General features: G+C 41.6%; 1 pseudogene; it reads right to left on the bottom strand.

Moving 5' to 3' along the window:
* LOC138602591 (immunoglobulin gamma-1 heavy chain-like) overlaps positions 1–21,561 on the bottom strand; it is a 35,767-nt pseudogene extending 14,206 nt beyond the window's left edge.
* Positions 21,562–24,018: the final 2,457 nt, after the last annotated feature.

The raw sequence follows: 24,018 nt of genomic DNA on the forward strand, positions 1-24,018 counted from the left end.
AATGCACTAGATAATTATTTATCCTCTCTGTGTAAAGGTGTCTGTGAATATGAATAACCTTATATATAGTTTTATTTTTATTTATGTTATTCTAACTTTAAATAGTTATATTTATGTTCTATGTGTAGCGTGAATCGCCTTGACCTTAATTCTGCATCTTTTTACAAAGTATTCTGATCATTGGAACAGACACATGCAGAGTCTGTAAGAAGAGTGCTGGTACAAATGGTCAATTTAGGTACCAACCATCCCCCAAGTTTACGGCCCTTCTCACAGTTATCCAGAGAAGATAACTCACATGCAGACACATCCTTTCTGCAAAGAATATAAGGACTAAAGTGACTAACTCTCCTATGCAATTGAAATGTACTTAAAGTAATGTTATGCTGAGCGAACATATTTTAATACTTAGAAAATTGTTTTAACGTGAATCTGAAACTGCAGTTCTCCTCATCCTGATCACACCTCCTCCTCATGTCTGTCTGCTAACAAAGGAAGACCACATGTGGACACATGAGATCATTTGATCCATTCATGTGATGTGCAGAAAGGTTTACCTGTGCATATGCAGACGTGTACGTGTACATGTATATACTATTTGTCGTCATAATGGATGTTGCCATCAACCTTGTTGTTTAATTGTTTAGTTCATCTAATCCCTTTTCAACAGGTTTTATTCAACAATTAATATAAAGTGTTTGGTATCGTTCTGTAGTTGACAGAGCCCAACTTTTAAATATGGAAGAATTAAATATGTGAAGTAGACAATATTGATTTTAATGCTTTAAAAGACATAATCTCTATCTCAGAGCCTTCTCCTCATGGGTGTGGCTAGAGAGGGACCCCAGAAACCAGACCCCTCTGGTCCCAAGGTTATAAAGCTCCAAGCAACTTCCTCTTGCTCTCTTGGTCCTGTGTCTTGTCCTGTTACTCTTGTTCCTGAGTCCTCTGAGTTCTCTTCCCCCCCTTGGGGGGGGGGGGGAGGGTTGGCCACATGGCCTGTCCCAGGTTCTGCTGTCAGCTTATGCAGCCTGAACCTCTCCTGAAGTCCTGAGCCGTCAAGAACGGCCTTATTGTGTACTGGGCCGCAGAATGCCGCCAGTATCACCATGCTAATCCCGTGCCGCACTGAACGTGCCGAAGAAGCCGAATCTAGCAACCTTTAAAGGAGACTTTGCACAAAAGACACTCCCGAACAACGTCTGGCAAAACTGCCACAGACTTCACCCCAGCCAGAGAAAGGGGGGTGAAGATGAAGATGATTCAGCTTCCTGCTGAGCTGGAGAGAGAGGGAGATGGAGAAACCCGATTCAAGCCGAATCGGCCACGAGGGACAAAAGCCGTCCTGAAAAGGCCCGAGCGCCAAAAGAGAACCTGCTGCCACACCCATCAGATGATCATCAGGTGATACAATTACATCTCCCATGTGTTGATGCTTGATGCTAAATTAACTAGGATTAATAAACATTAAACCTAAAATCTTTAAAAATTAGAATTACTTTTGAATTGCTTTACAATCTTCCTTGGTGCCCTTTTAAACTCTCAACTGCCGAGCGATGCATTAGTCATTAAATCCCATTTAATTCTAAACATCAAAGAAACCAGTCACAGATACCATCTACAATGTGGTCCGTTGTCATTCATGTATTGTTCATCGTTGTATTCATTGTCCCTGTTCATTTATTCATTCATATTCCGCTTAGAAGTAGTTAAATAAACCTTTCATTTATAAAGACCTTGATCCATGTGATTTCTGTGTGTATGAAATGGTAAAGTCACTGTACACCATGTCCAAGAACCTCGTAGCAACCCTGAGATCATGAGCCTAAAGTCATTAATAACTAATTATAAGTTTTCCCTGTTTTGTCAAAATTGGGTGGCGTCCAACACTGAATTTAAAGTAAACCTTAATCCTTTTGCTATTAATTAGTTATTAATCTTGCTACCCCTTAACGCTACATATGTGTGTGGAGCAGGAAGAGGCAACATCTTCACATGATTGAGAAACTGTGACATCACAAATAAATGAAAATGATTGAATTGTATTTACCATTCAGACACATGAGATGAAATAAGACTCTGTTATTCAATCAACTCTATCATTTCCAGCTCTGACAGTTTATCACGACTGTTATTACAAAAAAGAAGAGCTACTGGAGTAAATGAATGTTCCCAGTGATGGTTGTAAACAGAGGAAGTAGTTTTTGTCCGACTCTCCTGTTATTGTCTCTCACTGTGGCTCTCTGGCACAGTAATACACAGCAGTGTCTTCAGGCTGCACATTCTGTCCGTTTAGAGTCGCTGTGTTGCTGGAAGAGTCTGAGTCGATACTGAACTTGTTCTTCAGTGAATCTTTGTAGCTTGTTGTGGATCCAGAAGCTGCCATTCCAATCCACTCCAGTGCTTTCCCTGCAGGCTGTCTGATCCAGCCTGTGTAGTAGCTGCTAACAGAATAAGAGACCTGACAGGTGATGGTCAGACGTTGACCTGGCTGCACAGTCACAGAGGCTGGCTGTGTCAACTGTTGACACTTCACACCTGTTAAAATAAAGAACATGTTTTGTAAGAAATGATCAAGTTAAAGTGCAAAAGAAGAACTGTTGACTTTGACAAATCCAGAGAGACTCACATCCAGCTGCCAACAGCAGCAGCAGAGCTACAGAAAACATGCTTTATGTTAAAGTGACGTGCTGTGAACTCCACTGACAGCCTGATGTGAAGCTTTTATAGCCGAGTAACAAGGAAGCTCACTGAGTTTGCATAGAATCAAACATATGAAGCATCAGTGTTGCTCTGACTAAATGAAAGCATGACTGTAAATCACCTCTGCTTTACATATGATACATCTGAGTTTTGTATTGACTCCTCCTCACCAGAACGTACAGCTGGAACAGACTTGATCTGTAACTAAAGTTCCTCGAGATCAAGCAGCCAAGGGTCATTTAATATTCACCAATCAGCCAAAACATTATGACCACTGACAGGTGAAGTGAATAACATTAATTATCTCGTTACAATGGCTCCTGTCAGTGGGTGGGATATGTTAGGCAGCAAGGGAACATTTTGTCCTCGAACTTGATGTAATGGAAACAGAAAAACATGGTCAAGTGTAAGAATGTGAGCGAGTTTGATAAGAGCCAAGTTGTGATGGCTGGATGACTGGGTCAGAGCATCTCCAGAACTGCAGCTCTTGTGGGGTGTTCCCGGTCTGCAGCGGTCAGTACGCTCAAGGAGGGAGTGAAGGCTGGACCATGTGGTCCGATCCAACAGAAGAGCTACTGTAGCTGAAATTGCTGAAAAAGTTGATGCTGGTTCGGATAGACAGGTGTCAGAACACACAGAGCATCACATTGTTGTGTATGGGGCTGCTTAGCCGCAGACCGATCAGCTGTTTTTTTTATCAATGAACTTCAACTCTGCGATCATTATTACATTTTTATTTGTTATATTTTACATTTAGTCTAATATAAGTTGTAGAGGCCTTTTTATAAAGTGATGCTGAGACAACTGAAAGTTGATGGTGATAAATAGAGGAAGTAGTTTTTGTACGACTCTCCTGTTATTGTCTCTCACTGTGGCTCTTCTGGCACAGTAATACACAGCAGTGTCTTCAGTCTTCAGACTGTTCATCTGCAGATACAGCTGCTGTCTGCTGTTGTCTCTGGAGATGGTGAACCGGCCTTGAACTGACTGAGAGTAGGATTTGCCGCTACTATCAGTGTAGATGAAAGCGACCCACTCCAGTCCTTTTCCAGGAGCCTGTCTGACCCAGGCCATGTGGGAGCCACTGAATGAGAACCCAGAGCCTGTACAGGTCATCCTGTGGGATTCTCCAGGACGTTTAACCACTGGTTCAGATTCTGTCAGAGTCTGAGCATCAACACCTGGAGAGAGGATAAAAACATCAAGTGAAATCAGCTGCTGACAGATATATACGCTATGTAACATGAATATAGTGATGATCTTCACCTGCCCAGCAGACAGTTAACAGCAGCAGTCCTGTCCTGTAGTCCATCATGTTAAACTGTGTGTCCACTGTTCTCTGTCCTCCTCTCTGCAGTCACATAAGTAGAGGAGGAAGACATCACAGTTTGCATTGACTCCTCCTCAGGGAGGAATATCATTTGACTTTTATCTCTGTTATTTTCAGTTCATCAGACTGAAGCAGTAAGTTCTTCTCTTGTTTGACACCAGAAGATCTGCTCCCATATAAACCTCTATCAGGTGTTAACTGCCCGTGATGTTCTTTCATTATAGATCTCACTGTCGACATGTGTGGGAGGTTTTGTCTCCTTTGTTTCTGGGTATCTGCCCAGAGTTTAGATTGGTATTGAAAGCTTCATTTGTTGTAGTTTGAATAATAAAGGTGACTTCTGGTTCAGTTTCCAATGCTCACATGATTCTGATAATGATCAGTTCTATTGATGGAAACAGAAGAGTTCTTTCATGAAGTCTCAAGCTTTTCTTTCTGCTGTAACAGTGAACTGATGTTGACATCATTGTTGGTCTGAGGGCTCCTCCTGTTGTTCACATTGTAAACTGTGTGTTTACATCAGTGATGCTTGGGGCTGTATTGTAGCCAAAGTCGATGGACAATGTTACCCAGATGTTGACTTATTAATGTTAAGATGTCAGCCATACTTTCAGGCCTATCTCGTTTCTGCAGTTTACATTTCCCCTCAGCTGCAAACACAAATTCAAATGCACTACAGAATTATTACTTCATGCATACGTGTATTGGTGTTCCTCTAAATAACTTTATTTAAATAGTTTTATTTTAATTCATGACATTCTTGATTTAAACGTTTTTATGAATGTTATGTGTGTGAAGCAGGGAGGGGCAGTCGAGTGGAAACATGCCTGGAAATCACCTTTGCTTCACATGTGATATTTTCATTTACATTTAAATGTCCCAACATTTACAGAATATTAATGTCTGAATGTTTTGCATTGAAAGAAATATGATACTGAAACATTATGTTGATTTTCAAATGACAAACATTATTACTTCATGTTAATTTAACATTCATGGACAATAGAAAATGTTATTAGAATCAGCACTGCTATAACAATGAAGATAAGCACTAATGGAAACTAAAAACATCCAAAGTCATTGTGAAAATGTGTTTGTATGTCTGGTTGGTGGATTGGTTTGTCCTCAGTTTGCAGTGAGATTAATAACGATGGAAGAGATGTAGATTTGCATTGACTCCGCCTCACAGAGCTGAAAATAGAAGCATGAAGATTTAGCCTCATATTTCCATGTTGTTTTTTATTGGAGGTTTCAGGGCTGGTTGGACAAGACGTGCACGATAAATCAAACTGAATGGATCGAGTCTTTGGTGCCAGATTTTAGCAGACAGACAGACAGACAGTAGAAGCAACATATAACCCCTTTCATTCATTAATGACACGTTGCACTAATGAGTTTTATAGCCTGACGTGAGACACAACTTTGTTTGTAGAGCGGTACCAGGATTCTTTCAAGCTTCCAAACCACTTTGTCTTTTTCATGGTGACTGGACTTTTCTCGTTGCATTCTCAACAAGCAAGTTGAAACACGAGACAAACACATTCACACATATTGTCACCTGAAAGGATTCCAAAAGCCATTTTACCTAAATACATGTGTGTTGACAGGATGAGGAAAGCATCACAGACACTCAGAGGATGTTTGAGGGTGTTAACTGTGTTAAACTGTCAGTGTTTTCCTCAGGGCCATTACTTGTACATACAGCTCGTTCCATGGAGGCCATTACTGTGATCAGCACTGAATACAGTCAGTCCTTGTCTGCCCTCAACAGTTTTAAAGGAGGGACTGTAACTGACCTGACAGTGAACAGGGAGAAGAAGCTGTAGAAAAAAAGGATGGATGGACAGATGATTATTGTTGATGTTGTGATGATGATATTAATGATGATGATTTAGATATCTGAGTGTCACGAGTGGGCACTTTGAAGTTCTGTTCTCTACATTAAAAACACTTTGTTGACTGAAGTTAAGCTCTGAATCCTTTGAAATAGATTGGATGTACTTTTTACATTGATCTCAATATCTATATTTAATGGCAGTGCTGTAACTCAGTCCATGAGTCGCACAATAATGAACAGCAGAGTCTGTTTTCAAAAGCTGGTTATATAAGTGATTATTACACAAAGACAGCTTTTAAGTTATGAGATTAAAGGTTATTGTTGGTGATGTTTAATGAAATATGTTATATTAGTTTTAAACTGTTTCCTAGTGTCTATCAGTGCAGTAAAGATGAGTCCTGTAGGATTTTGTACAGCTGCTCAGCCTCCTCCAGTCACTGTGTCGAACACAGTAATACACAGCAGTGTCTTCAGTCTTCAGACTGTTCATCTGCAGATACAGCTGCTGTCTGCTGTTGTCTCTGGAGATGGTGAACCGGCCTTGAACTGACTGAGAGTAGTGTTTGCTGCTACCATCATTGTAGATGAAAGCGATCCACTCCAGTCCTTTTCCAGGAGCCTGTCTGATCCAGTTCATAGCCGTGCTGCTGAATGTGAATCCAGAGGCTGTACAGGTCAGTCTGTGGGATTCTCCAGGACGTTTAACCACTGGTTCAGATTCTGTCAGCGTCTGACCATCAACACCTGGAGAGAGGATAAAAACATCAAGTGAAATCCGCTGCTGACAGATATATACGCTATGTAACATGAATATAGTGATGATCTTCACCTGCCCAGCAGACAGTTAACAGCAGCAGTCCTGTCCTGTAGTCCATCATGTTAAACTGTGTGTCCACTGTTCTCTGTCCTCCTCTCTGCAGTCACATAAGTAGAGGAGGAAGACATCACAGTTTGCATTGACTCCTCCTCAGGGAGGAATATCATTTGACTTTTATCTCTGTTATTTTCAGTTCATCAGACTGAAGCAGTAAGTTCTTCTCTTGTTTGACACCAGAAGATCTGCTCCCATATAAACCTCTATCAGGTGTTAACTGCCCGTGATGTTCTTTCATTATAGATCTCACTGTCGACATGTGTGGGAGGTTTTGTCTCCTTTGTTTCTGGGTATCTGCCCAGAGTTTAGATTGGTATTGAAAGCTTCATTTGTTGTAGTCTGAATAATAAAGGTGACTTCTGGTTCAGTTTCCAATGCTCACATGATTCTGATAATGATCAGTTCTATTGATGGAAACAGAAGAGTTCTTTCATGAAGTCTCAAGTTTTTCTTGCTGCTGTAACAGTGAACTGATGTTGACATCTTTGGTGGTCTGAGGGCTCCTCCTGTGGTGGCTTCATGTTAGTGTTCACAAGGGGAGAAACTGTTTTTATCGATGATACTTGGTGCTCAAATATTGTTAAATAATAATAAATAATAATAAAAGTTAATATTTCCCAGATGTCAAGTTTTTAAAGTTCAGATTTCAGCATAAAGTTATCAGCACTATCTTGTTGCTGTCGTTTACATTCCCCCAAACAACAAATCCAAAAAGAATGCAACATAATTATAACTTTAAGTGTGCAGATGAAACAGTGTATTAGTATCTAAATAACTCAAATATAACAATTTATTTTTTCTTTTTCTATTCTACTTTAAACAATGTGTCCTTTTGTTCTGTGTGTTGCAGGAATGGGCTAAAACATGTAATCATTGTGGAACTCTGTTGTGCAATGACAAATGAATGATGTTGAATTCTTGATGGAAACGACTTTAACATTCAGACGAATGAGATTAAACAAGACTTCAACATTGAATCTATAGTATGGATTTAAGAGGGGTGCTCCGATCCTGAGTTTTCAGGCCAATCACCGGATGCAGGATCTGCCGATGCCGATCACAGGGTCTTTTTGAAGCCCTGGATGGATTGTGTAGCTCTATTTATTGTTTTAACATGATCTATTCATTTATTTGACAGCACCTGTTGGAGACCCCCCCTCGCTCTGGCTCTCTGCCCTCAGTTTGTTTCCTTTCAGTTTTGCCCGACCCATTTCCAACTTTTCCGCAGGACTCTTCCTCACTCCGGCCAATTAGGCACGTTCATGCACTGTACAACAGATAAGGGGGGGGCTCGGGGGGACACCTGTTTTTCTTGGCCAGCTGCCCACCCTGCACCTGGCTTTTATACTGAGCCCAGCGAGTTTCTCAGCTTAGGATTCTATTTTTAAAGTTTTAACACTTTAGATTATAAAAACTTATTTTAAAACATTTGACTGAAAAACTTTAACTATAAAACATTTGACTTTAAAACTTTAACTTTAAGACGTTTGACTGTAAAACTTTAAGGCTTTAGACTATAGAAAAGTTAACTTTAAGACATTTTAACTATAAAGGCATTAGACTATAGGAAAGTTAATTTTAAGGCATTAGACTATAAGACCTTTAACTTTTAAAACATTTCATTTATAAATCTTATGGATATATAACTTCAACTCTGAAACATTTGATTATAAAGTTTCAAACATGTTTCCAACATTATGATGACTTTGGCATCACAAGTAAATAATACAGTCCTGTTCTTTTGTTCTGTAAAGCTGAGGCAGTTTGGTGCATGTTTAGAGGGTGAAAGGTGGTGGTGGTGGGGGGTGGAGATCAGTGTCTCTCTAAGCTTATTTATTTGGCATCAATGGCACATTTTTCTTTATAAATATAAGCATCTCTGCATTTTTGGCAGACCGCTTGTTCCTCTTGTCATCAACACTATCCCCTGCTGTGCTGAAAAGTCTTTTGCTATCTACACTTGTGCATGGTGCACCGAGGTAGGCTCGTGCTGCTTGTGCAAGAGCAGGGAAGCGACTTTTATTGTCCTGCTAAAAAACAAGTGGCTGCCGGCTTCGTGGGATAACTTGTTCCAATAGGCAGAGGTTCATCTGTGATGATGTTGGGCTGACGATGCCGCCGCCACCATGTTCCCCATCTTCATCCGACAATTCAGCATACATAGCATGCTAGGACCTAGCTCGTGGTACTTTCTCTGGGGGCTTGGAGCCACTTGCTTCTGAACTCGCCTGACTATTCTGTTGCTCCGTTTGGGCAGCTAGGACTTCAGAAAACAGCCCACGTATCTTTGGCTTTAGTGTGTCGGGAAAATATCTCTTTAGACCTTTTTATTTAAAAAAATAAATGTAAACAATAATTTTATGAATTTTGAAGATTGTTCATAAGTCTTGTTTTGATTTGTCATATTTTTATCAAAGGAATGAATACGTTTTAATTTACATTGCTTCTGAATCTAAACATTTTCAATAGCCTACTCATTTTGCTTGCTTTCTTTCCTGTTCTTTAATTCGCTCAGAGCGACATAAGCACTGGACACACACAAACACACATGCGCTCATGAGGTTTTCTCACCTCGGATCTAGGACTGTAGCGATGGTATACAGGCGCTCAGATTCAATGTCCCTAAATCTCCTCTGGACTGCTTCCAACAATGTGGCTCTCGATGTTTTTACTTCATGGTCAGAATCTGCAGTTTTTCTCAAGACGAGTTAAAGCTCTGATGAATGTTATCACATCTGCAGCAGATGCCGTTAATGAGCTGATCTGTTGTGTGAGCTCTTCAAAGCCTGTTGATAGGCTGACCCAGTTGTTTCTGGATACTTGGAGTGTTCGAAATGGCCAACGATGCGTCTTTCAGAGGCTATTAAATGCTTCAAATGTGATGCTTCATTGTGACGAAACTCCTTCGGCAACGGGAAGCTGGAGTGTACGCTCCATGTACGGCAGGCTGGGTAAATCCGTATCCCTCATGGCCTTTTCCATGTTCTTGGCATTATCTCTTAGAATAACGTGCACTTTTTCCTTCGGTATCCCCGTTGCTCGTAACATGTCACTGAATGCAACTGTGGTGTGTGACCTGCAGAACTCTTGAGGATAAAGAACAACTTTGTTTAGTTTGAAGTTTTGATCAGTAAACTGCCCAGTTAGGCTCAACATGGACATGAGACACACACTCGAACTCCAGATGTCACTTGTGAAACTTATCAAAGTGATCTTGTTCTTCATAAGGCTGTCGATAAGCGTATAGATTGTTTGGTATAACTGCGGCTGGCGTACATCTGTGAAATATTTACGCCCCGGCAGAGAGTAACGTAGATCCATGTATGACATGAGTCATCTGAGCCCCTCGTCTTTCACAACTGACAGCGGCTGGTGATCAATACCATTATTTTGGTGGATTTCTTTCTGACCTTGCTCTCTGGTTGCTGTCATTGAAATGTCTCTGCTGCAGATGTGTGAGTGAGTCGTGGCAGTGTTGCTGATGCCAGCTGCTCTCTCTCCTTAGTGCTACAAGCTCACTTTGAATACTCGTCATATTCTTTGACGTGACTCAACCTCAAACGTCTGAGATTTGTGGAGTTGAATGTTATCGTTTGCGTTCCCCCACGAGGTACTAACTTGGAACACACCTTGCAAATGACTAATTTATTATCTTCTTCAGACACCAAGTAAAACCGCCAGACCGGTGACGCCATTTTAGTGTCGCTTAGAGAAATTGTTTTTTTGCATCATCTGATCAGCTCTTATGATCGGCCTTTAATACAGGCCACTGATCAAAGCAGTTAGTGTGTATATCGGCTGATCACGATCGGTGGCCGACCAATTGGGGCACCGTTAGAATGAACATGACAGTTAATCACAATCAGTATTGCGAAAATGTGTTCCAAGTGTCCCATGTGGTGCTGGCAAATAGAGGAAGTAGTTTTTGTACGACTCTCCTGTTATTGTCTCTCACTGTGGCTCTCTGGCACAGTAATACACAGCAGTGTCTTCAGTCTTCAGACTGTTCATCTGCAGATACACCTGCTGTCTGCTGTCGTCTCTGGAGATGGTGAACCGGCCTTGAACTGATTGAGAGTAGTATTTGCTGCTACTAGCACTGCTAATGAAAGCGATCCACTCCAGTCCTTTTCCAGGAGCCTGTCTGATCCAGTTCATGTGGGAGCCACTGAATGTGAATCTAGAGCCTGTACAGGTCAGTCTGTGGGATTCTCCAGGACGTTTAACCACTGGTTCAGATTCTGTCAGAGTCTGACCATCAACACCTGGAGAGAGGATAAAAACATCAAGTGAAATCAGCTGCTGACAGATATATACGCTATGTAACATGAATATAGTGATGATCTTCACCTGCCCAGCAGACAGTTATCAGCAGCAGTCCTGTCCTGTAGTCCATCATGTTAAACTGTGTGTCCACTGTTCTCTGTCCTCCTCTCTGCAGTCACATAAGTAGAGGAGGAAGACATCACAGTTTGCATTGACTCCTCCTCACAGGAGGAATATCATTTGACTTTTATCTCTGTTATTTTCAGTTCATCAGTTTTACAATGCTGCTAGAGTTAGTGTTTCTAATGATATAAAAAAGGAGAGGAGATCAACTAGAACCTTTCTATCACTGACTCATCCTCACACACAGTCAGACATGTTGTCATTCTCTCTGGAGTCACATCGGTAAAGGTGTAAGACAGCTAGGTTTTACATTGACTTGAGTTTTGGACTTTTGTTTGAACCACTTGAAAAAATAATGTCAGAGTTTAGACAACAGCCAAATAAAATGATATTTAGACAAAGTGAAATTTAATGTACAAAGCTGATATAATGTTCTCGTTAACTCACATAAATATTGAGAAGTCAGAAAACACACTGAAAATCCTCCACTTTGTATTTAATATTTTTATTTTAGGAGTTTAATTTAAGAGTATGTCAGTACCCTGAAATGTCCTCATTAAATCAAATTATTGTCATGATCATTATTATAATTATTGTTTTGGATGATGATAAACGTTGTTGCTTCTACTTTTACATCTCTAATTATGTCTATCTCTCTTTTACTATCAACTGTTGTTATAATCATTAGTGGTCTGAGGGCTCCTCCTCTGGTGGCTTCATGTTACAAGTGTTCAGGCACTGAGGGGTTTTTGTTCAGCTCTGCTGATGGTTTGTGTTATTGTGGCTCTCTGGCACAGTAATACACAGCAGTGTCTTCAGGCTGCACATTCTGTCCGTTTAGAGTCACTGTGTTGCTGGAAGAGTCTAAGTCGATACTGAACTTGTTCTTCAGTGAATCTTTGTAGTATGTTGTGGATCCAACTCTGCTACCAATCCACTCCAGTCCTTTCCCTGCAGGCTGTCTGATCCAGGCTGTGTAGTAGTCGCTAACAGAATAAGAGACCTGACAGGTGATGGTCAGACGTTGACCTGGCTGCACAGTCACAGAGGCTGGCTGTGTCAACTGTTCACACTTCACACCTGTTAAAATAAAGAACATGTTTTGTAAGAAATGATCAAGTTAAAGTGCAAAAGAAGAACTGTTGACTTTGACAAATCCAGAGAGACTCACATCCAGCTGCCAACAGCAGCAGCAGAGCTACAGAAAACATGCTTTATGTTAAAGTGACGTGCTGTGAACTCCACTGACAGCCTGATGTGAAGCTTTTATAGCCGAGTAACAAGGAAGCTCACTGAGTTTGCATAGAGTCAAACATATGAAGCATCAGTGTTGGTCTGACTAAATGAAAGCATGACTGTAAATCACCTCTGCTTTACATATGATACATCTGAGTTTTGCATTGACTCCTCCTCACCAGAACGTACAGCTGGAACAGACTTGATCTGTAACTAAAGTTCCTCGAGATCAAGCAGCCAAGGGTCATTTAATATTCACCAATCAGCCAAAACATTATGACCACTGACAGGTGAAGTGAATAACATTAATTATCTCGTTACAATGGCTCCTGTCAGTGGGTGGGATATGTTAGGCAGCAAGGGAACATTTTGTCCTCGAACTTGATGTAATGGAAACAGAAAAACATGGTCAAGTGTAAGAATGTGAGCGAGTTTGATAAGAGCCAAGTTGTGATGGCTGGATGACTGGGTCAGAGCATCTCCAGAACTGCAGCTCTTGTGGGGTGTTCCCGGTCTGCAGCGGTCAGTACGCTCTGTGGTGGCAATTTTCTGATGATGAGACCAATAAAGTTCTCAGGGAAACAAAGTTGTCTTTTGATGTCATTTAATTGAAGAATATTAAAAGACGAGTAAAAGCAAATAACAACTCGAGCTGGGCCAGATCAGTACTACACAGAACGCAGCTGTCTGACTGACTGACACAGACTCAAGGTTCACAGTGTATTTTATACATTTCAGATAGAATTCCTTCTCACTGAGACAAAGCTACATGTCATTGTTATGACTTTAGCTGAGGCGCCTGACTATCTAGAGTTTACCCTTGGCTTTGGAGGTCTCAGCCCCAGACAAGCCCACCAACTATCTCTCGAGGACAGAAGGAGCAACAGTAAATCATGCACAAGACCCTGGAGAGGAGTAGACAAATATATCCTTAAAATTAACCTTAGCGGATTATACCATGATTATTAACTCCATAATATTAAAGAAATTTAAACACATGATCAAACAGGTTAACATACAAATTTCCTTCACACGCTCAAGGAGGGAGCGAAGGCTGCACCATGTGATCCTATCCAATCGACAAGCTACTGTAGCTGAAAGAGCTGAAAGAGTTGATGCTGGTTCTGATAGACACGTGTCAGAACACACAGAGCATCACATTGTTGTGTATGGGGCTGCTTAGCCGCAGACCGATCAGCTGTTTTTTCATTTTCAATGAACTTCAACTCTGCGATCATTATTACATTTTTATTTACTTTTAGATTTTACATTTGGTCCAATATAAGTTGTTGAGCCAGTGTTGTGTAGCCTTTTTACAAAGTGATGCTGAGACAAGTGAATGTTCCCAGTGACGGTTGTAAATAGAGGAAGTAGTTTTTGTACGACTCTCCTGTTATTGTCTCTCACTGTGGCTCTCTGGCACAGTAATACACAGCAGTGTCTTCAGTCTTCAGACGGCTCATCTGCAGATACAGCTGCTGTCTGCTGTTGTCTCTGGAGATGGTGAACCGGCCTTGAACTGACTGAGAGTAGTATTTGCTGCTGCCACCACCGCTGCTTATAGCAGCAATCCACTCCAGTCCTTTTCCAGGAGCCTGTCTGACCCAGGCCATATAAGCACTGCTGAAGTCTAATCCAGAGGCTGTACAGGTCAGACTGTGGGATTCTCCAGGACGTTTAACCACTGGTCCAGATTGTGTCAGAGTCTGAGCATCAACACCTGGAGAGAGGATAAAAACATCAAGTGAAATCAGCTGCTGACAGATATATACGCTATGTAACATGAATATAGTGATGATCTTCACCTGCCCAGCAGACAGTTAACAGCAGCAGTCCTGTCCTGTAGTCCATCATGTTAAACTGTGTGTCCACTGTTCTCTGTCCTCCTCTCTGCAGTCACATAAGTAGAGGAGGAAGACATCACAGTTTGCATTGACTCCTCCTCACAGAGAGAAAAGGAGTGTTCTGGGGGCAGGTGGGAGATTTTCTTTGTGTGGCCTCGACATATTTAGTCACATGTGATCATCATGTTTCCTCTGTTCTAACTGCAGTGTGGTCGGGCAAAGCAAGAAAACTTCATGTAGAAAATGATCATTTACACTTTTCTCATTCTCTCTGTTACGTTCCCCGAGGATGGTTAGGTGATGAGGAGAGTAACGATAAATTATAACCCAGGAAAAAGAAGGGAGGAACAAAGTATCTGCAAATTTAAAGGAATTTATTCACAAATTAAGCAAAAATGGAACACAAAGCGAGCTTCTTTCAAAACCAACAAAAGAGAAGCTGTAACATAAATCAAGACTATTAAACCCAAAATGACGACTAACAAACACGAAGGCCTCGAAGACAGAACCCCTTCCTTCCACAATAGGAATATACACAAGCTAGTTGACGTCCAACACACGTGCAGCCGAATGGCCCACTGGCCCTGGCTGTCTCCTCTCTGCTGCTCTTTATGCCTTCTCCTGATTGCTGAATGAGACCCAGGTGAGCTCAATCACCTGCAGTGAAGGGAGAGCAGCACCTGAGGAGCACACAGGAGAGAGACGCACACAGGAAACATGAGACAAAACTACGGCACGTAACACTCTGGAACACAAAAGAAAGCTTCCTCCTTTTATTCCTGAATATAAAACACTTCATTTTTCACTACGTGTTAAACAACAGATTTCAGACTTTTATCTAGAATCTAATATTTACTGACATTTTGAATTGAACAGGAGTCACTTGTATCATTTCTCTTCTGTTTTTAACCTTCTCTGAGTTCAAATATGTTTTGGTGTATTTCTGTGATGATTGAAACGGAGACAACATGAATTTGTGACACAAACAGACAAATTAGCTGAAGGGAGTCTGAGTATAAAGAATTGTATTGCTAAGACGAAGTGACGCTGAGACAAATAAATGTTTCCACTGATGGTTGTAAACAGAGGAAGTGATTTTTGTACGACTCTCCTGTTATTGTCTCTTTCTGTGGCTGTCGGGCACAGTAATACACAGCAGTGTCTTCAGGCTGCACATTCTGTCTGGTTAGAGTCACTGTTCGAGCACAAGTGTCTCTGCTGTAGTGTTCTTCAGAACATTATTCTGGTGAAAGTTTCCTCCCCCCACTGATGAAAAATCCCGTCCATTGGTTTTCCTTCATACTGACTGATCCAACCTGTTGCACATCTGCTGTCAGTCAAAGACTAACCAGAGACATAACAGGTGAGAGAGAGCTTTTTAAAGTACAGTTCTCTGTTCAGTCGTATTGATGATGTATTTACAGGACAGTTGTCTTCCTATGAATGCAGCTGTTGCTGTGAGTCATGATGAACTGTCCCAACATGCTGACAAACACACTTTCATTGATCAAATGTGCGTCAGTGTTAATTCTTCATTGTTGAAGGGGAAATGTTTTTAAAGCCCGACATGCTTCAGTGCTTCTCGTACAGCGATCAGGGTTGTTTAAAGCCTGTTTGTCCCACTGAGACTGTTGTTATAATCATTAGTGGTCTGAGGGCTCCTCCTCTGGTGGCTTCATGTTACAAGTGTTCAGGCACTGAGGGGTTTTTGTTCAGCTCTGCTGATGGTTTGTGTTATTGTGACTCTCTGGCACAGTAATACACAGCAGTGTCTTCAGTCTTCAGACTGTTCATCTGCAGATACACCTGCTGTCTGCTGTCGTCTCTGGAGACGGTGAACCGGCCTTGAACTGACTGAGAGTAGTATTTGCTGCTACTGTCAAATCTGATGTCAGCGATCCACTCCGGTCCTTTTCCAGGAGCCTGTCTGACCCAGTTCATATAGTAGTTGCTGAAGTGTAATTTAGAGGCTGTACAGGTCAGTCTGTGGGATTCTCCAGGACGTTTAACCACTGGTTCAGATTGTGTCAGAGTCTGAGCATCAACACCTGGAGAGAGGATAAAAACATCAAGTGAAATCAGCTGCTGACAGATATATACGCTATGTAACATGAATATAGTGATGATCTTCACCTGCCCAGCAGACAGTTAACAGCAGCAGTCCTGTCCTGTAGTCCATCATGTTAAACTGTGTGTCCACTGTTCTCTGTCCTCCTCTCTGCAGTCACATAAGTAGAGGAGGAAGACATCACAGTTTGCATTGACTCCTCCTCACAGAGAGAACATCTCTTTGTATTGACCAGTCATATTTGATCATATTTTCCTCTGTTTTAACAGCAGTATGGTCGGGCAAAGCCATGAGTAAATCAACACAAAAAACACTGATGTTAAAAGAGTTCATGTGAAAACTGAAGATTAACAGCTTTCTTCTTCTCTGAACATCAAATTAAACTCAGTTTCCCACTCTTTAAAATGTGTTTAGATGTTTGGATGTCTCTTCAAACCGCTGTAAAGAGGTGGTTACTGTTTGTTTTTGACTTTCTTTGTGTAGAATTATGTTTCATTTTGCTTATTTTAACGGAAGCCTCAGAATTTCCATCACAAATGCTCACTCCACTGTAGATATTGCAGTAATAATAATAAAGGGCTTTAACATGTTGAATACACATGGACACAGTTTAATCACATTAATTAAAATGAAGTTAATCAGCATTGAGACAGGACACAATCTTTCATAAGTGTCTGTGAACATTTCTTACAAGTAAAAACTGAAATTATTTCACTGTTTTTGTGAAGTTGGACCTGAATTAAACCTTCCAACAAATAAAAGAAAAGAAAAAACATTCAATAACCATCATTTTAATCACTGACAGATAATAACACTCAGTTTTTATGAAGTGATGCTGAGAGAACTGAATGTTCCCAGTGATGGTTGTAAACAGAGGAAGTAGTTTTTGTACGACTCTCCTGTTATTGTCTCTCACTGTGTCTCTCTGGCACAGTAATACACAGCAGTGTCTTCAGGCTGCACATTCTGTCCGTTTAGAGTCGCTGTGTTGCTGGAAGAGTCTAAGTCGATACTGAACTTGTTCTTCAGTGAATCTTTGTAGTGAGTGCCTCCAGTGTATTTAATTCCAATCCACTCCAGTGCTTTCCCTGCAGGCTGTCTGATCCAGGCTGTGTAGTAGCTGCTAACAGAATAAGAGACCTGACAGGTGATGGTCAGACGTTGACCTGGCTGCACAGTCACAGCGGCTGGCTGTGACAACTGTTCACACTTCACACCTGTTAAAATAAAGAACATGTTTTGTAAGAAATGATCAAGTTAAAGTGCAAAAGAAGAACTGTTGACTTTGACAAATCCAGAGAGACTCACATCCAGCTGCCAACAGCAGCAGCAGAGCTACAAAAAACATGCTTTATGTTAAAGTGACGTGCTGTGAACTCCACTGACAGCCTGATGTGAAGCTTTTATAGCCGAGTAACAAGGAAGCTCACTGAGTTTGCATAGAATCAAACATATGAAGCATCAGTGTTGCTCTGACTATATGAAAGCATGACTGTAAATCACCTCTGCTTTACATATGATACATCTGAGTTTTGCATTGACTCCTCCTCACCAGAACGTACAGCTGGAACAGACTTGATCTGTAACTAAAGTTCCTCGAGATCAAGCAGCCAAGGGTCATTTAATATTCACCAATCAGCCATAACATTATGACCACTGACAGGTGAAGTGAATAACATTAATTACCTCGTTACAATGGCTCCTGTCAGTGGGTGGGATATGTTAGGCAGCAAGGGAACATTCAAAGTTGATGTGTTGAAAGCAGGTAAAAAAAGTTGGTGATTTGTTAGAATGTGAGCGACTTTGATAAGAGCCAAGTTGTGATGGCTGGATGACTGGGTCAGAGCATCTCCAGAACTGCAGCTCTTGTGGGGTGTTCCCGGTCTGCAGCGGTCAGTACGCTCAAGGAGGGAGTGAAGGCTGGACCATGTGGTCCGATCCAACAGAAGAGCTACTGTAGCTGAAAGAGCTGAAAGAGTTGATGCTGGTTCTGATAGACAGGTGTCAGAACACACAGAGCATCACATTGTTGTGTATGGGGCTGCTTAGCCGCAGACCGATCAGCTGATTTTTTCTTTTTCTATGAACTTCAACTCTGCGATCATTATTACATTTTTATTTACTTTTAGATTTTACATTTGGTCCAATATAAGTTGTAGAGACCTTTTTACAAAGTGATGCTGAGACAGCTGAAAGTTGATGGTTGTAAATAGAGGAAGTAGTTTTTGTACGACTCTCCTGTTATTGTCTCTCACTGTGGCTCTCTGGCACAGTAATACACAGCAGTGTCTTCAGTCTTCAGACTGTTCATCTGCAGATACACCTGCTGTCTGCTGTTGTCTTTGGAGATGGTGAACCGGCCTTGAACTGACTGAGAGTAGAATTTGCTACCAACAGTGCTGATGTAAGTGATCCATTCCAGTCCTTCTCCAGGAGCCTGTCTGACCCAGTTCATATAGTAGCTGATGAGTATGAATCCAGAGGCTGTACAGGTCAGTCTGTGGGATTCTTCAGGACGTTTAACCACTGGTTCAGATTCTGTCAGAGTCTGAGCATCAACACCTGGAGAGAGGATAAAAACATCAAGTGAAATCAGCTGCTGACAGATATATACGCTATGTAACATGAATATAGTGATGATCTTCACCTGCCCAGCAGACAGTTAACAGCAGCAGTCCTGTCCTGTAGTCCATCATGTTAAACTGTGTGTCCACTGTTCTCTGTCCTCCTCTCTGCAGTCACATAAGTAGAGGAGGAAGACATCACAGTTTGCATTGACTCCTCCTCACAGAGAGAAACTGGCCCACTTTAATTTACCTCACCTCTCGTGTATTAAAGTTTGCTCACATTTGTATGAAGAGACAAAAAGACTGATCATTCTTTTTGGCACCTCATCAGAGGAAACTTGGCCTCTTCTAAGATCCAGTAGAAGTCGGGTACAAAGAGAAGCTGATGTTGATTCTTCAGAGTCTTCACACTGCATTTCCATCAGTTCTAATTGCAGACTCTCATCCACTTTTTCTGCATCCATCAAGAAGGAGGTAGAGAACAGCTGGATGTCTTTGTCAATAGCAGAGAAATGATCCCAGACACATATTTCCCTTTCTTAGCAGAGAAGTTGGCCTTTGGAAAAGCAGATTTAATTTCACACAGCGTGGGGAAGTGTGCAGCATTGAAGTTGCCTCATTGTGTCTCAAAGAGACGGAGCTTCACACAGAAGGCTTTCATGTGTGTGTAAAGCTGTGGCACAAACTGCTCTTTGGACACTGGAAGATTAGGTCCCCGTATTCAGCATCGATTTCAGGAGAGCCTGAAATTCTCTGTGATAGAGCCCTCGAGCTCGAAATATGTTTTCAGAAGTGATCATCACGTCGCCAAGCTGGACCTTCTTGGCACAGAGTTATTGTCAAACGTTCTCGTCAATTCCTGCAAACAAAAAAAGAACAAAGTGGCCTCTGTGCTCTCATCACATGCAATCAAGTAGAAATCAAAAGCACGAGCTTCATCTGACACTTGATGCTTTAAGTCAGCTGACAAGTCTTGGATTCGCTGGGTGACTGTGTTTCTGGACGTGCTGACGTTGAATTCCTGCATTTTCTCTGGTCACATTATTCCTGCCACTTTAGTGAGGCACTGTTTCATGAAGTCACCCTCTGAGGAAGGTTTCCCGTGTCGGGCAATGAGTTGAGCTACCTCGTATCTGGTGACTGTGGCATCTTCTTGTGTTTTGTTAGGATGGAAAAAATACTGTTGTTGAGCTAACAGGCTAGCTGCCATTTGCTTAACTTTCTGTTGTGGCTCGGCACCAGTGTAGGACGTGTCGGACTGATGCTTGGTTTCATCGTGTCGTTGAACATTGTAGTCTTTCATCACTGCAGCAGTTTCAATGCAAATCCAACAGACACACTTCCCCTTGACTTCCATGAAGAAATATTCATTTTCCCACCGTGTCTGAAACTTTCTGCACTCACTTGCTAATTTGTGTTTCTTTGGTTTTCATGTTTAATCACCCGTGGCAAAATCTTCTCTGAGTGATTGCACCTGTTTTATGAGGACGGAGAAGCTGCCTTGTTCAAGACAGCAGCGCCGCCTAGTGTCAAAACTAAGACGTACAATACAGTCAAGCACAAGCTTTATTTTCTCATGCGGGCCATATTCCATTCTGTGTTTAGGAATTTCTGCAAATTAGAAATGGACCACAGGCCGCAGTTGGCCCACGGGCCGTAGTTTGGACACCCCTGCTCTACGTTCTGGAGCTCAGGCTGCATGATGTGACGACTTTGACAACAATTAATCAGTTTGAAAGTTTTGCCAAAGTGAGTTTTTCCAACAAATCAAACCTTCAGAGTTTTTCTTTCTGTCGTTTATTTTCTCACTGAGTTCTCATCAGTTTTATTTCTCAGAACATCATTAGGAAAAAAACAGCAGGAATAAATGTGTAGAAAACATTTGTGGATATTAATGAAGCTTCAACAACAAAGTGAGGAAACGTGTGTAAGCCCTCAGAACATAGATGCCATTTAACCCCATGTTATTTAGTCAAAGACAGAAATTCCATCTTTAATGTTTCATTTGTTTCATGGAAACCTTTTTGAGACAGAGTTGTGAAGAGAAATAATGTCACTATTTCACGTGTTGACACTTCACTGTATATTAAATATCTTTTCATACATTATAATCTTTGACTTTTCCTGTTTCTAAATATGTCTGTTCTGTTCTTAACAGTGAACTGTTGTTATAATCATTAGTGGTCTGAGGGCTCCTCCTCTGGTGGCTTCATGTTACAAGTGTTCAGGCACTGAGGGGTTTTTGTTCAGCTCTGCTGATGGTTTGTGTTATTGTGGCTCTCTGGCACAGTAATACACAGCAGTGTCTTCAGTCTTCAGACTGTTCATCTGCAGATACAGCTGCTGTCTGCTGTTGTCTCTGGAGATGGTGAACCGGCCTTGAACTGACTGAGAGTAGCGTTTGCTGCTACTACTGGTTTGAATCCAGGCGATCCACTCCAGTCCTTTTCCAGGAGCCTGTCTGACCCAGGCCATGTGGGAGCCACTGAATGTGAATCCAGAGGCTGTACAGGTCAGTCTGTGGGATTCTCCAGGACGTTTAACCACTGGTCCCGATTGTGTCAGAGTCTGACCATCAACACCTGGAGAGAGGATAAAAACATCAAGTGAAATCAGCTGCTGACAGATATATACGCTATGTAACATGAATATAGTGATGATCTTCACCTGCCCAGCAGACAGTTAACAGCAGCAGTCCTGTCCTGTAGTCCATCATGTTAAACTGTGTGTCCACTGTTCTCTGTCCTCCTCTCTGCAGTCACATAAGTAGAGGAGGAAGACATCACAGTTTGCATTGACTCCTCCTCACAGAGAGAAAGGGAGTGTTTGGGGGGCAACTTATGGATGACTTAGAGGCCAGAACCATCCAAAGTGAGAAATTAAGTGACAAACTGCAACCAATCAGAGTCAAGTATTCACCCTGACCGTGGTACATGATTCCAATATTCAGTCAATCACTACTTGGAATTTTAACCACTGACAGATAATCACAATCAGGTTTTATAGAGTGATGCTGAGAGAACTGAATGTTCCCAGTGATGGTTGTAAACAGAGGAAGTAGTTTTTGTAACATGAACTGAACCTTCCCAAAGTTTCAAAGATGTAATGCCATTCCACTCTGTCGAACGCCTTCTCTGCATCCATGGAGAGAATGCAATCCGAGGCATTTTGACATATCGTAGAGTTAGGAGAGTTACTTGAGGTGTAAAATTTATAATAGCAATCCTTAAAAATGTTATTTATTTCTTGTTGCTCTGTGGCAACCTTGCCATCTTGAGAGGCTACACCGCTGATGATTTGTTTAGCTCTAGCCCCCCTCAACGGCCCGGTCAAAATCGCCCCCGCCCTCTCGCCATGCTCATACAGGTTACTTCTGTTTCTAAGCAATACATTTGTAATGGAATATGAGGAGACCCGGTCATATTCCCCTTTAAGCTTTAGCCGTTCTTTATATAGGTATAACAACTTTTATCTAGTTCTGCTATTTGTTTACTAATTTGTAGTTGTTTTGCTTCTGACCTCTTTTTCTTGTTAGCCATAAAGGATATAATCCGACCTCTTAAGTATGCTTTTAGTGTCTCCCAAACTGTTGAAACTGAGACATCTGGGGTCATGTTAATTTACAAGAATAGGGAGATTTGCTCTGACATAAATTTCACAAAGTTTTCATCTGCTAACAAAAGGGAGTTAAACCTCCAGTTCCTTCTGTTTGCCATTGTTCCTGGTAAACTCAGTTTCATTACGAGCGGGGCGTGATCAGATATTATTATGATTGATATTAAAACGAGGAAATGTAGGAAGTCAATTTATTGTCTATGAAAAAGTAGTCAATACGGCTATATGAATGATGAACGTGGGAAAAGATGGAGTATTATTTACTGTTTGGATGTAGAGAACGCCAAACATCGGACATGCCAAATTCTGAGAGAAATGATTGTATGCAAGAGGCCGGTTTGGATACACTAATCCGACCCTGACAGATGACCTGTCCAACACAGGGTCCATACATAGATTAAAATCTCCTCCCATAATGAGGAGGTGTGAATTTAAATCTGGAAGTTGTGTAATAAGGTGATGAAAAAATTAGGCATCGTCAGAGTTTGGAGCGTATATGTTTGCCAGCATGACCTTAGTGTTATAAAGTAAACCTGTAATTATAACATAGCGTCCATTAGGATCTATTATGGAGTCAGAAGGGGTAAAAGCCACCTGCTTGTCCACCAGTATGGCCACCCCTCTTGCCTTCGCCCGTAAAGTAGTATGAAAAAGCTGCCCCACCCACCCACATTTTAGGCGGAGATGATCCAATCTGCGGAGATGGGTCTCCTGCATAAAGGCAATGGCAAAGTGTGCTAGAACTTTTGTTCTCTTAACTGGGTGATTAAGACCCTTGACATTCCAAGTGATGAGGTTAAGATCCCTGTTCATAATGTCTCTAAGTATAGAGTGGTATGGGTAAGCTGCTATACATCAGATAAATAATGTTGTGTGACACGGTTGGGATGAGAGTCAACACCTCCAAGTCTGAGGCCATGGTTCTCTGCCGGAAAACAATGGATTGCCCCCTCCGGGTGGGTATCTCGGGGTCTTGTTCACGAGTGAGGGTAAAATGGATCGTAAGATTGACAGGCTGATTGGTGCAGCATCAGCAGTAATGCAGGCGTTGTACCAGACCGTGGTGATGAAGAGGGAGCTGAGCCTAAAGGCAAAGCTTTGTGTTTACCAGTCGATCTACGTTCCAACCCTCACCTATGGTCACGAGCTTTGGGTAGTGACTGAAAGAATGAGATCACGGATACAAGCGGCCGAAATAAGTTTCTTTCGGAGGGTGTCTGGGCTCAGCCTTAGAGATAGGGTACAGAGCTCAGAGATCTGGGGGGAGCTCGGAGTAGAGCCGCTTCTCCTTCGCGTCGAAAGGAGCCAGTTGAGGTAATCGGAAGATAACGGATGGATGGACATTTTTAGATTTGTCTCTTTTTAAAAAAAAACAAAAAAAACAATTTCAGTCAAATAAGATAAAAAAGACATTCAATCACAACTAAGAATTTTCATCACTTATAGTTTATAACAATCAGTATCAGTGCTGAGACGACTGAATATGTTCAGAGGCGATAAATAGAGGAAGTAGTTTTTGTACGACTCTCCTGTTATTGTCTCTCACTGTGGGTCT

The sequence above is a fragment of the Semicossyphus pulcher genome, unplaced genomic scaffold (assembly GCF_022749685.1).
Source record: "Semicossyphus pulcher isolate SPU_LCO1_2020_fin unplaced genomic scaffold, fSemPul1.0.p SCAF_23, whole genome shotgun sequence".
Taxonomy (NCBI): Eukaryota; Metazoa; Chordata; class Actinopteri; order Labriformes; family Labridae; genus Semicossyphus; species Semicossyphus pulcher.